The sequence below is a fragment of the Cupressus sempervirens genome, chromosome 11 (assembly GCF_028749045.1).
Source record: "Cupressus sempervirens isolate cs-2001-9-10 chromosome 11, ASM2874904v1, whole genome shotgun sequence".
NCBI classification, from domain to species: Eukaryota; Viridiplantae; Streptophyta; class Pinopsida; order Cupressales; family Cupressaceae; genus Cupressus; species Cupressus sempervirens.
The window spans coordinates 418,634,164-418,649,835 of NC_143128.1; the positions used below are offsets into that span (position 1 = coordinate 418,634,164).

Genomic DNA, 15,672 nt, shown 5'->3' on the forward strand with positions numbered 1-15,672 from the left:
AAAAAGGACCAAGATTAAGTGACCCCGTGACCAACACGCTAGGTGGCATGTCATCAACACATAGACAATACAAGTGTCAAGTGGCCCATAAAAAAAATACATCACATTTCACCTTGGCATGCCCCTAATGCATGTAAAATATAATTAAACATATTCACAAGCAAGCAACCATACAATTACGAAGAAAATTATTTCCACAACAAGGCTTATGAATCTTCCAAATATTCACCTTGGTTAAACTGTGTTCACAAGGTTTGGAACTTGTTTCCCCCAAAGATTTCCATGGTTCCACTTCCTGCACAATAACCTCAAGCATCAGTAGTCCAAGGTGTCATATAACATATATAACGTAAATGCACATAGTGATAACCATAATTCAGATAAATTTTCCTTTCCTATTTATTCTCATTCAAATCATCTAAGATGTTAGAATATCAAATTTGCATGTCATAAACCATCAAATTAACATCTTTTTGCATTTAAATAATCATCAAAATTAAAATATCATTTATCTGTGTATCATAAATCATCATGATCACTTTTTCTGAATATCATAATCATTTACCTCATTAAGCATCATAAGAAAATTAACATTTAGCCATAATCAAATTAACGTTTAACATTGCATCAAAACCTAATAGTATCATGTCATAAAATTGCATCCATATGTTTCCAATCATTTCTTACACAATAACAGGTTCTAAGTGCATATAGTAATGTAAACACTATTGTAGTATCAAAATGTGTGGATAAAACAATCCATTGTCCATCTAAGTCTCAAATGACTATCAAAATATCAAAGTTTTGAATTTCGAAATGTAAATAAAATATCCATGCTATGACGGGTCAGGGTGAGGCCTCGCACCAAGCTTTCAGACAATTCATCTCCATATAATATTCAAAACACAATAATATCAAGATATGTGTATCACATTTATCCCTCTTAACATAATGAAATTTTCATTCTAAACCTTTACATTACTTGTCTATCATAACCTTGAAACACTGAGGTCATATCTGTTACATCATTAAAATAGATAAATGGGTCCTAGTATATGTCTTAAGTGGACGTCACTAATATGGAAACATGTAACCTAACAACCTTCCTAGCAATACCCCTTTAGAATGTTCCAAATTATGTCATCATGATTTAAAACAAATTATGAATGCAACCATCTACATCCATTGTTATTTCTTAGGAGAGAAAATGTTAATACATCTTTCCTAATCTGGCTAGTGAATCATTCTACAAATCTCTTGATCGTGTCCCTAGCTAGAACATCTAGAGTTTCATTTTCAAGTGATCTTATCTATTCATCAAAGTGTTATGGAACATATATTACACTTATAATAACCAAAATCTGCTTTAGTCTCTAATAGGATCTCCTAAATTATTATTAGTAACAACAATGTCAATCATAACCTAATTAACTCCTAATCATGTTTATTTCATCAACATCTATAATAGGGTACTAGTGTACACCTTTTTCAAGGTGTTATTAATAAAAAGAAACATAAAACTATTCAGGTGTGCTTCCCATATGCTTATCGAAATTACCTTGTTCTACTTTGGTGTTTTGAAACTAGTTTAAACCTAAGAACAAAATAATAACTAAACAAGAAATTGTAATTTGGCATCACACCTTGACAAACATAGGAAACCAAACAAAAAGGATAATGCACATCACTACTTGGTTCATCGATGATCTCAAGAATAATTTGGAATCATGAGATATTGAAATTGGTGGGATGGACAATACTATATTATTTTGTAGGTTTGAGTAACCAAATCTAAGCCATACTAATTAAGTAAAAGTGCAACATTGATGTCGAATAATGAGTTGCTTCTATGATGAGGCTTCTAGAAATCTATAAAGATTTTGTGTGTGAAAGTACCAAGATGACTCATATAAATAACTAGTCTTACATGCTTCAAAATTTATTAGCTCAGAGAAAAGAAATGACTTATTATTTATGAAGCCATTTTAACACAAAAGAATGCTTATTGACCTTCAACCCATGGCTTATTTCTACGATCTTCTTTTTAGAAAGAACAACTAAACTACCAAAGGAAACATAGACCATAGTTGATGCTTCATTTGCATTGAGCCAGTCCATAGGTTTCTTTTTATTTTTCCAAAGACGAGTACCCATGTCTATCTTGTGGATTATTTTCATCTAGGAAAGATGAGGAACAAGAGGGCGTATTGTTCTTATTGGAATCAGTAAACCCATGGACTGGATCTCTACTATTTCCAATTCATTGAAAAAGTTTCCAAGTATCCACGTGGCCTAAGAAATGGTACTGAATTGATTTAACACCAATTACAATAATGACTCATTTGTATTTGAAGGCTGAAGAAAGGATGAAAAATCTGATTGACATAGTTGCGGAAGCCCTGGTAGTTCTTTCACTTCTCTAATGTTCCTTGCCTCATCTTTATCTTTCACTAAATACAAATATTGTTAAGTGGAAATCAATATTAAAAATTAAGTAAACATAAAAGGAATATTATAATAATGCATAAGTACAAGAGCAACTTCATTAATAAACACAATCAACTTCTAATTGCATACAAGAATACAAGTTTTTTGAAAGAATTTAAAAATGATGACAAGATTACATCTATCTATGGACAATTGTGTATCCTTAAAAAAACCCTACAAAACATAAAATACTAAGAAGAAAATCCAAAATAATTTATTAATATTTGGATTAAGAAAATCTTACTCATTCCTTTTTAAAAGTGATAATAGATGGAATAAACTACACATGATTGCATCCAAAAAAATGCTATATGAATATTGAACTTGTTTACAATACAAGGAACCCATTACACTAGATAATTGTAGAAAATATACAAGACTCTATCATCTTGTGAATTGAGCCTTTCTATAACCTCTTCAAATGAAAGACTTCCCACCTTTTTGAACAAATCATATATCTTATCTACATCTTTAGTCTTCTCCAAATTAGGAGAGAGCCCATCTGAAATTGTTTCAATCTTGATATCCTGCAAAGCACCAGTCACGAGTGGTAGCCCCCTCTTGCTCTTTCACCATTCTCTCTCTAACTCTCTATGTGGTGATGAAGGTCACCTGCATGTGATGAAGTGCAAGGCAAGAGCATCCCCAAAGGAGATGTCCTAGCCCCTTACTATAAAACCATGCAGTGGAAACATAATAACAGGAAGCAATATTACAAGATCTGATACCGAATCACAATAATATATTCATAAAATATAACTGATTACATGCAATGTGCCGAGCTGTAAGGCCTTCCTGGTTATGGCCAAATACAAAGCAACTAATAGTGCTGCAAGATCCCTCAAGATCCAATCCCAAACCCTAGCTAGTCCAGATCTACACTCTGGTAGAAACCCACAAGGGAGATCTCAACTTGTGCTCGCAAGCCCACCAAGCTATCTCCTTATTTTCCAAGCCACAGCTACTAGCTTTGCTCCAACTTCATCCAAGTGTAAACTACCTCACATTCAGCGCTCTGTTCACAGACTCAGGAAAACTCACTCTTCAGCTACTTCTCACACCCACTCCTCTTCTAAGTGAATGAAAATGACTAAAGTCTTCCCCACAACCCCTAATTATACCAATCCCAACCACAAGTCAGACCAAAACACAAATTAAATGCAAATACATAAATTAAATGCCAAAGTCGGCCTCCTACAACAATTAAATTCCCAAAATTGATGTCTTAGTAAAATTGTGATATCTCCTAGCTCCGAATGAATTTGAACTCAAGCTTCAAACCATAGGTAGAAGTCTAGGCTCTCTTCAATATCTGAAAGTTTCATTCTTTAATTCATTGTGGAAAATTAGTTATACAACCTGAAATAGACACCAAATTCTTAGACCATGCCAAGCAACCAAAGACCATGCCAAGCTCCATAGACCATGCCAAGTTCCAAAGACCATGCTGAGAAACCAAAGACCATGCCAAGCTTCCAAACCATGCCAAGCTCCATAGACCATGTTGAGTTCCCTAGACCATGTCGAGTTCCATAGACCATGCCAAGCTCCCTAGACCATGCTGAGCTCCCTAGACCATGCCAAGCTCCAATCCTTCTTTGACCAAGTACCAGTCCAAACACCCTCCAAAGAAACTACTGAGCCTCCTCCCATGAACTCCAAAGTAGTCACCAAGTAAATCCAAGATGCTTCTGCATCAGACTCCCCAGGTAAATAGAAAAGTGTGTCCCACACTTTGATGCCCAAAGAAAGAGCAACAACCAACTTCATCTTCACCAAAGGCTTCCAATCCAACAGGGATAAGAAAACCAATCTACACATCATTCTATCAAACACCAGAATCTCATCTAACCAATTTGATCATCATGCTCACTCCTAGGAACAAAATGAACATAATGTTTCATCAACAAACCCCCATCCATATCAACAAGTAGTGAATCCATACCAGCAACAACCAACTCCACATCAGTGACAATATGAAGATTTCCATCAACACATGCCAAACTCTCAACACCAACCATCATATTGCTCACAACAAGATGCTCTGCCACACAAAACTCACCACCAATAGCAACTAGATCATCCACAACCAAGCACTCTGCAATTTCCATGTCAGACTCAACCAACTAATCATGAAAACCAACCTCTATCCTAGCATCAACAAGGTTAGGAATATCTTTAGCAACAACTTCCAACTATTCTGCAGGTTCTGTATCAGACTCCACAAACTGATCAACAAAACCAAACTCTTCCACCTCGCCCTTGTTATGCCATCTTCTCTCACAAACAAGTCTCTTAATTGGCCAGACGACTCTCTTCCAGATTGGTAGACTCCAACTCCACAAATAGCAACAAAATTCCTTCCTTACCCCATCCTTAACATGATCGGCCAAGCTAGCTTCAAATCAAGTAGTCATCTCAGAAAAACCCCTCTCCACCACATTACATAGATTTGCAAGCATCTCAGGGTCCAATCCTCTTAGAGCCATCTCCCAAGATCTTCAAAAACTCTCTGCAACAAATCCTTCCCATGCTCCTTGTGACAACCTTGAATTTTTTGCAAGTCAGATTGCAACCTGCCACCTTGCATGAACAATTAGGAACCACATCACAAGTCTAGGACCACAGATCCCATAATCCACAAACTCTGTACGATCATGCCTCAACAAGATCAAACTTCCATCTTCACATCCATCAATCAATTTGCATGTCCTTCCAAGGTCCTAGTGTAAACTGCCTCAGCTTCAACGATCTGTCTACACACTTAGGAACAACCTTCGCTCTGATACCCCCTGACGTAGTACAAGGAAAGAGCATCCCCAAAGGAGATGTCCTAGCCCCTTACTATAAAACCACGCACCGAAAACACAATAATAGGAAGCAATAACACAAGAAATGATACCAAATTACAATAATATATTCATAAAATATAACTAATTACATGCAATGTGCTGGGCTGTAAGGCATTCTTGGTTATGACCAAATACAAAGGAAGTAATAGTTTTGCAAGATCCCTCAAGATCTAATCCCAAACCCTAGCTAGTCCAGATCCTGGTCGAAACCCACAAGGGAGATCTCAACTTGTGCTTGCAAGCCCACCAAGCTATCTCCTTATTTTCCAAGCCATAGCTATTAGCTCTGCTCCAACTTCATCCAAGTGTAAACTACCTCACATTTGGCGCTCTGTTCATAGACTCAAGAAAACTCTCTCTTCAGCTACTTCCCACACCCACTCCTCTTCTAAGTGAATGAAAATGACTAAAGTCTTCCCCACAACCCCTACTTATACCAATCTAAGCCACAAGTCAGCGCAAAACACAAATTAAATGCAAATGCATAAATTAAATGCCAAAGTCAGCCTCCTACAACAATTAAATTCCCAAAATTGATGTCTTAGTAAAATTGTGATATCTCCTAGCTCCAAATGAATTAGAACTCGAGCTTCAAACTGTAGGTAGAAGTCTAGGCCCTCTTCAATATTTGAAAGTTTCATCCTTTAAATCATTGTGCAAAATTAGTTATATAGCCTAAAATAGACACCAAATTCTGTGACCATGCCGAGCAACCAAAGACCATGCCAAGCTCCATAAACCATGTTGAGTTCCAAAGACCATGCCGAGCAACCAAATACCATGCCAAGCTTCCAAACCATACCAATCTCCATAGACCATGGTAAGTTCCCTAGACCATGCCGAGTTCCATAGACCATGCCGAGCTCCCAAGACCATGCCAAGCTCCCTAGACCATGCCGAGCTCCAATCCTTCTTTGACCAAGTACTAGTCTAGACACCCTCCAAAGAAACTACTGAGCCTCCTCCCATGAAATCCAAAGTAGTCACCAAGTAAATCCAAGATTCTCCTGCATCAGAATGTTCCTATAGACAAGCCTCTTGGAAAACTCTATTATGGGTAAGGGAACATTGCTACATGAGCTTTATGTTGACCTAATGACCCCATCTATAAATGCAACTCAAGATTTACTGCTTCACAATAAGAACACCCTTCATGAAAATGGTAAAACCCTCATTCTCATTACAAGTAGATAAACCCCTCCATGGCCTAGAGTGTAACTCATTCCCTAGTGTGACAACATGAAAACCCCAATCTGAGAAACTCCTTCATTCCCCGAACAAAAATTAGTGGATTGTGTATCTATGGTGGGTGGAATGCCTAGAAAGCATGCCACAAAGTTGTTCTCCCACATGGTAGGTGGGCAGGGACCTAGAGGGAAGAGGATGACCATGATGTTGGCCATCATCTTGAACAACTATAGAGTAGCCTAGATCCACAATGCAAAATTGTTTTGGGATTGTTGAGAAAGGGTACACCTTCGACATAAATAGAAATAAATTGACTGAAATAAAACATAACTTTCTTGAAATGGATGATACCCTCATCTTTCCTTCATCATTCATGATATCATTCAAGTCCCCATCTATGACATATATTCCCCACTCAAAATAGAAAACAAATCACCAAGAAAATTCCAAAGTTTAATCTTTCTAGTGATGGACAATGGTTTTTATACATTAAACAACTATAATGAAACTTTAGGACAATAACTATTGACAAATACTAGCATCATCCAATCAATCATCCCACAAGATAGCAAGTTCACTGAAAGAACCATCAATAGGAGAAGAAATAGCATTCCAAGATTTCTTATAAGAGAAGATATGAGAAATAAACTATGTCAATAATTTTGTTTCTTTAATCATAAAAATATAGAATTTAATGTTATCCAACTTATGCTTAATAATGTTCTATTTGTTAGGAGTATTTAAACCCCTATTGCATGATCTCTTATTGTCCTTAAGGGGGAGAATCTCTACGTCTCTTCTTCTCAGTCTTTTTAGAAACCAATGATCCATCAACAACATACTCAAGATTCTCGTAGTCATAGATACTTTTGTTAAAAGGGGCTAAAAGAAGGTTTCCTACTTTTTCCCTTCGACTTATAGTTGTGAATAAGGTTTCTTTTATTCCAAAAAAAACTTCTAGATGGGGTTTTCTACTATTTGGTTGTCTACCCCTACACTTCCCCTGAGACCTAGAAGGTATATTGGTTGCATGAGATTGATAAATAAGAGAAGCGGGTTGAGAACCTATTTGAGAGCTAAGATTTGAAGGTGAAACAAGCTCAACAATAAACCTCATGAAGTCGAGGATCTCTGTTAGGAGAAAATAACTAATATAGGCTAGAGGTTAAAGGTAATCCCCATTTCACTATAACTAAGACAAATCAATATCTAGAATCTCCATCGGTGAATCTATAATTTCCTCATTGAGGACCACATTATCTTTGGTGACAATGTCCTACACCTTAGAAATTAATTTAGTATTGAGTGTTATAAAAAAATATCCTTAAGGCCTAAATCAGTAGTGCAGACATCCTTGTGATTGTCAATTTAAATAATAGGGATCAAATCATGTGAGAAGTAGGCATCTTTTACAATAGATAATGAAGGATTAAGGGAAATTTCAAAGGAAATGGATGAAGTTATGAGGGGAGTATTAGAAGAGAGAAAAGAGGTGAGGGCATCATGTGAGGTTTGAGCATCATCTATATCCAACTATAATGGTTTAGGGGGAGCATCATACATGACCAAGAAAGTACATGTCTGATTATTGGGAAGAGCTTGATTACAAAGGAAAAGAAAAGAAAACTCCTCTAAGTGTTGGAGTAAAGAAGGGAGACCCATGCACATCAAGAGTCAGAGTATATCAAGATTATCATCCTTGTCATATGAGTGTGAATATGGTTGATTTGATCTATTAGAAAAATGATGAAAGCAAAACCACTTAAAAGAAGCATAAAAAAATAATGATAAAAAAAAAACTACTTAGAAGAATCATAAAAAAATAATAATCTAGATGGAAGAGGGTTTTCATGGAGAAACCATTACAACGTTGTTATACATTAAAAAAAAAATCATTCCAAAGCCTTATTTTTTTCATTTTTGATTGAAAAAGAAATACAAATGTGCCAACAAAGAGTACCTAAAAAATATTAGACCATATTAATGTGCATGAAGATGATTTTAAAGTTTGGAAAGGGAGATTAATTCTCACCATTTGAACCTAATAAAAACATCAAAAGTTATAAGATCATGACCTCGCCAATTATTTTCATCACCTGATACACAAACATGAGGGGTTGGTGATAAGGATTAATTCTTAATTTTCCATGTTTCTTGTCCATACATTAGGGAACTCAACTTTTTTGTGCTCTAAAGTTGTTAAATCTTCATTTTGTAAGCATGATCAATGTTCTCTATCCAACTCCAGTTTACATTTAATTAGGTTGCACACACAAAGGGAAAAAGATCATTAGGGAACTAAGCATTTGGCAAGCTCCTAATGAGTTGTTCTTATTCTTGTGTGGAGTTAAATAGGTATTATTTAATGGAACAGCCATAGAGGGTTTCTAATCTCTTACCTTTGTCCCATTAATATCATTTATTTTAATTTATCTTTCATTGAAATTTATTTGGTCATATTTTAGCATTCCAACTACTATTTCTTAGTATTTTCATTGTTTATTTTTGTTCATTTGTCCAAATCTTGTACTTAAACTTTAATTGTTACCTAGCATTGGAAGGACCATAAAGGAACAAGAACAATTACATTGTGCTATATGAGAGTTATTTGGACTTTCGTGATTCAAGTGACATGAATTTATTTGGGTCATATGCCTTTTTTAGGTTTTTGGTTAGGAAATTAACATGACTTTAATTTAACAAAATATAGTTATCTTGTAAATTTTTTTATATTTCTCTATTTTATTTATATCTAAATAAATAAGAAAGCATGGATAAATAAAGAATAAAAAAATTCTTAATTTTTAAAATATAATTCCTTACTTTTAGTTAAACCAATTTATATTGTGTTATTTGTGATTGTACATCTTATGAGTATTGTTACCCAACATGTATTTTCTTCTGATCATGCTTGTCATAGTTTAGACTTGAACCCTAAAATGACTTCATCTAACTTCATATTTCTCTCTATAAACACATCTATAGTATGTTTGGCCCCTTTTCTTCTCTTTGTCATGATCCAAAATATTACTCTAATACCTTTATAGGATTTCAACAATGAATAGTCCCTATATTGACTTCATCCATTTATCATGCTTTCTTTAGCCACATCTAGAATATCTCTACCTATATTTCCCCTTAAACATGATTCTCATACTATAAGTGATTTGGTCACTAAGGGGGCTCATCCATGAAAATGTTCAATACATTAACAAACTCTACGTAGATGTAAAAAACATTTTTGTTGGTGAAATAATCCTTCACATCATCATGCTTCACTTGACCTTGATTCTACCAATCTTTTTATGAAATTAATATCTTATTTGTCACATTCCTAAATTTTCATGCCTATGACCCTAACAATAAAATTTATAAATTCTTTGTGGTCCTTGCATCCTCCATCCCTTGACCTACCATAAGATCTTCTTTCTCCCACCATATTGAAGCATATTTGACTAACCTTATTTTTTTCTATGGATCTATTCCACTTGCCCAACCATTCTCATGTGCACATTTAATTGGAGAATCAAATTCTCAATTAGTTCATCGTAAACTATCACTACCATCACCATTTCTTCCTATATCATATGTCCAATAATTAGTCAATTAATGAACAATATGGGATCTATGTAACAACTAGCTACCATTTACATCCCCAATTCACTACCACTATAGAATTGTATTACCACAAGTGCTTATTGAATTCGTTCCTCCATAGTTTGTTTTTTTTAAATTGAAAAGCAAGATGACAAAAGGGATCCTTGGTTACCATGTTTCCACTTTCACAACCAATTTTAGTGACTTTTTATTTGATTATTCATTATTTTTCCATGTGTTCCCATTACTTAAAGAAATGCCCTTTTACCAATAATGCTACCTTTTAAACCATTGGATCCATAATTTTGGCTAGCTTGTCTATATTTTTTGTGATTCTTTTAGGTTAACACACTACTATATATGGGCCCAAATTGCAATGGCAGACCATTGCAATTGAGATGGTCACCTATCGCCCAAGTGACAATACCACAAATTGGCTCCCGTCAAAAGGGTGTCAGACTTTTTCTGACACAAATTATGATGGAAAAGGTGTATGTCGCAATTGCAATGGAAAAATTTGTCGTAACTTGGAAGATGACAAGGAAAAGGGTTCATCTTCATGTCATCACAATTACAATAGTAGACCATCACAAATACGATGGCTTAAGCTTTCAGTGATCAGAAGAGCGACAAGTATACGACAATGGTGTCATGGGAGTGACAAGTATCCATTGGAACATGCCGTCGCAATTGTGACAACTTGCTGAATTATTAAAAAAAATTGGTGAAAAATGTTGGGTAAGTATTCCCAGATTCCCCACGAGGATATCACAAAGAGGCTCAAAGTCAGTATGATGTTCTAGGGAAACAAAAGAAGGAGATGTTCTTGGATGCAACATGTTTCTTCATTGGAGAAAGAAGAAGTGTGGCCATTGTAACATGGGATGTTGAGTATTATGAACACTTGGTTGGGGAACTCTTTTCAATAGATGTCTTATTGAGGAGGATGAAGATGGTCAGATAAGAATGCATGATCACTTGAGGGACATGGGGAGGGACATTGCAAATGGACATCCACTATTCCATCTTTGGTCTCAAAAGTAGGTTATCGAGGTGAAGTCAATGCCTTCTTGTATATATTTATTAGTCATGGCATGGTTCTGCCTTTGGTCTTGAGATATTCCTCATCAATAGGCTGTAATGTCCCGTTTAGTGCATTTTATTGATTTTCCCTAATTGGTATAAATTTAATTATATTTTCATCTAATGATCTTACTAGTGTTATTATCCTAGATATATATATTAATAGAAAGAGTCACATCCTTTCCTAATATTAATTATATTATATTACTAATAATAATATAATTATATTAATTATATATTTATATTAATAAGCTTTTGATTATATTAATAATTATATTAATGATTATATTATAACATATATTATTTTAATAATCTATCAACTATATATATTATATTATATTATAATACGACATATATAATATGATGATTATATAATATTACTTATAATATAATATTATTATTTTAATATTATTTATTAATATTACTTTATATAAAATATTTATTTATTATTTAAATTACTTGCCAAAATGGGATATCACAGTCCTCCCCTCTCGAATTTGCTTGTCCTCAAGCAAAATCTTTCACTCACAAGCTCTTTCCTAGATACAGAACACATTTGCATGCAAAAGGCCTAAAAGATTGATGAAATATACATCTTAATAAATGAAAACACAAAGCGGACAAAAGTAGTCACATGAATGCATGAAAGCGCGAAGCATACATGATGTAGACAGATGGAAACACGAAACAAATATGATTTAGACAGATGAAAACACAAAACAAACATGATGCAGACAGATGAAAACACGAAGCAAACATGATGCAGACAGATGAAGATATACATTACACAATTTCTTGATTATGAACCTATAACCACAAAAAATCATTAGTACACACATATATAAAAATTTCCTTTTTTAGGATTTCCTTATATCAATCTCTTGAGAATGTATTTATGGTCTCAATTTAGAGACTTGTCAATCAAAAGTATAGTTCATTGATTCATCATTTCTTGAGTATGGGAGGAGAAACTATAATAGGGTGCCCTATTACCCAATCATGGGCCTCACTGTTCTCCTTCATTATTGTTATATCTCTCTTTGATCATCATCTCCAAGATAGTGCCTTTGTATGATGTACCCTAGGGTATTTGCTCCATCGTAGGCTTTATCTAGTACTCTTGGATGATGCAACCCAATGCCCATCTCACTGTAGGCCTTATCTAGTACCTCTGAGTGGTGTCACCCAACCCATTCCACCACAGGCCTTATCTTATCTTAGAAAATGATGATTTAATGTAAAAAAAAGTATAAATGCACATAGTGTCTTTCACTAATACTAACTCAGTAATACATATGTAATCTTCATGCTTGGAACTACTCATAATTTTCTCTCAATTTGCTAATATTAAAATGTTAGAATATTATATTCTTCATAAACATTATTAATATATTATATATTAATATGGAAAGAAACATTTAAAATAATATACCATACACATGCCTTTATTGGGTCAATGTCAAATGCCTTTACCTTCTTGTAGCACTATGACTCAGGTCTTGCATTATACATAAATTATGAACTTCATTCTTACTTCTTCCTTGTCCTTATCATAGATGATAATATGATCTTTTCTAGAATAAATACTATTTGATTACTTTCTTCAATTCATTATATTCTTCACTTCAAGGCTCCCTATAGGGTTTTATGATTTTCTCTCTCCATTTCAAGGGTAATGTCCCATTTTTGGAATCGCTCTAGTTTTTCCCTAAACATTTCCTTGTTTATGCACGTGTATATCATTATTAATGCCTTCCTTTATCTATGTGGTGGCTTGATGTGGGCTAATGATCCAATCCAATTTCCTGTGGAATGATGGTACAAATTCTCATTTGTCATCTCTTTGCGCATTCCTCTTATATACTCGGTGTGTAGAGAATATCCTCCATTCGTTGGAATATGCCGATGTGGAACTGCTCTCATTTCCCATGTTCTCTTTACATATGATTTTCCATTAATTTCTTTGAAAATGGATAACAAATGATTTCATTAGGATGATTGCAGATCCATATTCTTCTATGCGATCTCTGGTCTCCTACTCCATTTTAATCTTTTATTGGTAAAAATTGGAGCTCCCAAACTCAACTTTAATCTTATAAAATTCATTTTCACAATATCTTCTAATTTGCATGTATAAGTATCGCGATAATGACATTCCATGTGATAATATATATTTTTGGGTTCTTGATGAGCAATTCGCATGCCAAGTCTATGAGTTGCTTGAATGATTTTAGAACACCTTCTAAACCTCTGATAAATCTAGAATATTTTGTTGCTTTCATCACAAGTGAAGTATATGATAGACTTTATCCCATTTCTTATAATGGTAGTTGACTGAAAATTGCAAAGATTAGAAACTTGCATTAAGTTTCTGTGCATTAATATTGCAATGAAGAAAGGATGGCAAGTAAGGATTCAAGCAGTGTAGTCTAAGCCGAGATTTCTTAAGGAGCAATTTTTATACACTACATCCAGTCATCGTGAGTTTAACATATGCAATAGACAAGAAGACAAGTCAACATAGTGTGTATGCAGAACCTTATATATTGCAACAATCATATTCCAAATTAGTTTTATGGTTTTAAAAAAATTCTTTAGGCCATATTGTAGAGTATTGAAGCAACTTCTCAAGGAGAATGATGAAGGTGGTAATAATTATATTATCTTTGATGAAAAACTTTGAGAGAAATCAATAAGTTCTTCACTAATTTTCACAAGTGGCAAATTTTGGATAAGATTTAGTACTCCAAAAATGGATGCGTTGAAAGAAAATAATATAGAATTAGGAAAGCATAGTAATAATATTGAAAAACTCATCCTGATAATTATCTTTGAGTTTGGAATGACTAGATGTATTAACATGCTTTTTAGCTGATTTATCTACTTTTTCAACCATTTAAGGGCTAAATATTATTTTTTCAATAATAGTCTCTCCCTAGCTCACAAAATTAAATGGTATTTCACCTAGCGTAGACCGGCCAAAGAAGTAAGTCATCTAGAAGCTAACGAGACATATGTAAAAGTTTTGTTCCAATAAGGCATAAGGAAGCCAAAGGCATGAAAAACTAGCTAAGATATCGACCCTGATTATATTGCAAAAGCAACATAAATAGCAAATTGTCCAAACTGAAAAAAATGCACAATTCATATGATTGTGTAAATTGATTCCTATACGTTTTGACGCTGAGTAAAATCTGCACCAAAGTTGAACCCCAATTGTGAGAATCTCACATTTGTTTTAATTTCGATTTCACAAAAAATCACAATATTGTGAGAATCTCACATTTGTTTTAATTTTGATTTCACAAATAATCGCAATGTTGTGAAACAGTGCGAGCAACTAGTTCATAGTCAGGAGTACTGAGGAATGCGGTTTGTATAGTGCAAATCATAACAGGTGTAAAAATGAAAGAAACAATTAATCGGCTGGGCTCACAATTACACCAGACATAAGAGTGTAGCTTTCTTCCTAAATATTCAAAATAAATCCATACTAAATCCCAAACCTCAAATGAGATAGTTTAACTATAAGTTTGGCTATAGTTTCCCAATTTGTTTTGATGTTAATTTCATTATAACCAACAAGCTCGTTGAACAGTCACACAAATTGACTAGCTGGTCTAAAAATTATGACAAATGACGGTGTAGCCGCATTTTTCATTTGAAGTAGATCTGCAGTGTCTGGTAAGAGAATTTTCTTATGTTTCTTCACATCGACAAACCCTGGACAATCTTGCAAGAATTTCCCAAAAATTGATCAGAAGGTTGTTTTTCTATGCTGGCTAGCCTTAAGTTTGCGCTGAGTATTTATTTTGATTTGCGGCCTCCTACTTTTTTGCTCTAAATTTTGGCTTGTGAGTCTAAGAATTAATGTTTTTATTAATTAAATATTTTATTCTGGTTATGCAACAGTCTAGGGTGATTCAGATTCATTTTTTCGAGTTCATCGTCAGGATGGCACGATCAAAGGCTCTGATACCACTTGTAATGTCCCGTTTAGGACATTTTACCCATGTCCCCTAATTGATATAAATTTAGTTATATTTTCATCTATGATCTTACCACTGTTATTATTCTAGATATATATATATATATATATATATATATATATATATATATATATATATATATATATATATATATATATATATATATATATATTAATAGAAAGAGTCACTCCTTTGTCTGAAGGCTAGTCATAAGGCCTACCAGTGCCCCAGTACGGCTAAGAAGATGCCCACAGAACTAGTCATCTTTGACCAAGCCAAGAAGCAATCATTCCGCCCTTTCGGTAAGAGTAAGATGAAGTTGCTCTAGAGGTGCAAACTTTCTGTGGTGCAAGGGAGGAAGGCTGTCAGTCAAAAGGATAAAGCCTTGAAGGATATCCCTAAGAAGGACATTCCCAAGGAGCAGGCAAGTGCTACCCCCCTTGAGAAGGGTCCTACCTTGGAGATGCCAGTCTCAG

The 15,672-nt window shown here is 34.3% G+C and overlaps 1 pseudogene; it reads right to left on the reverse strand.

Moving 5' to 3' along the window:
- Window positions 1-1,764: 1,764 nt before the first annotated feature.
- LOC149530229 (mogroside I-E synthase-like) lies at window positions 1,765-15,460 on the reverse strand (annotated as a pseudogene).
- Between the last annotated feature and the right edge of the window lie 212 nt (window positions 15,461-15,672).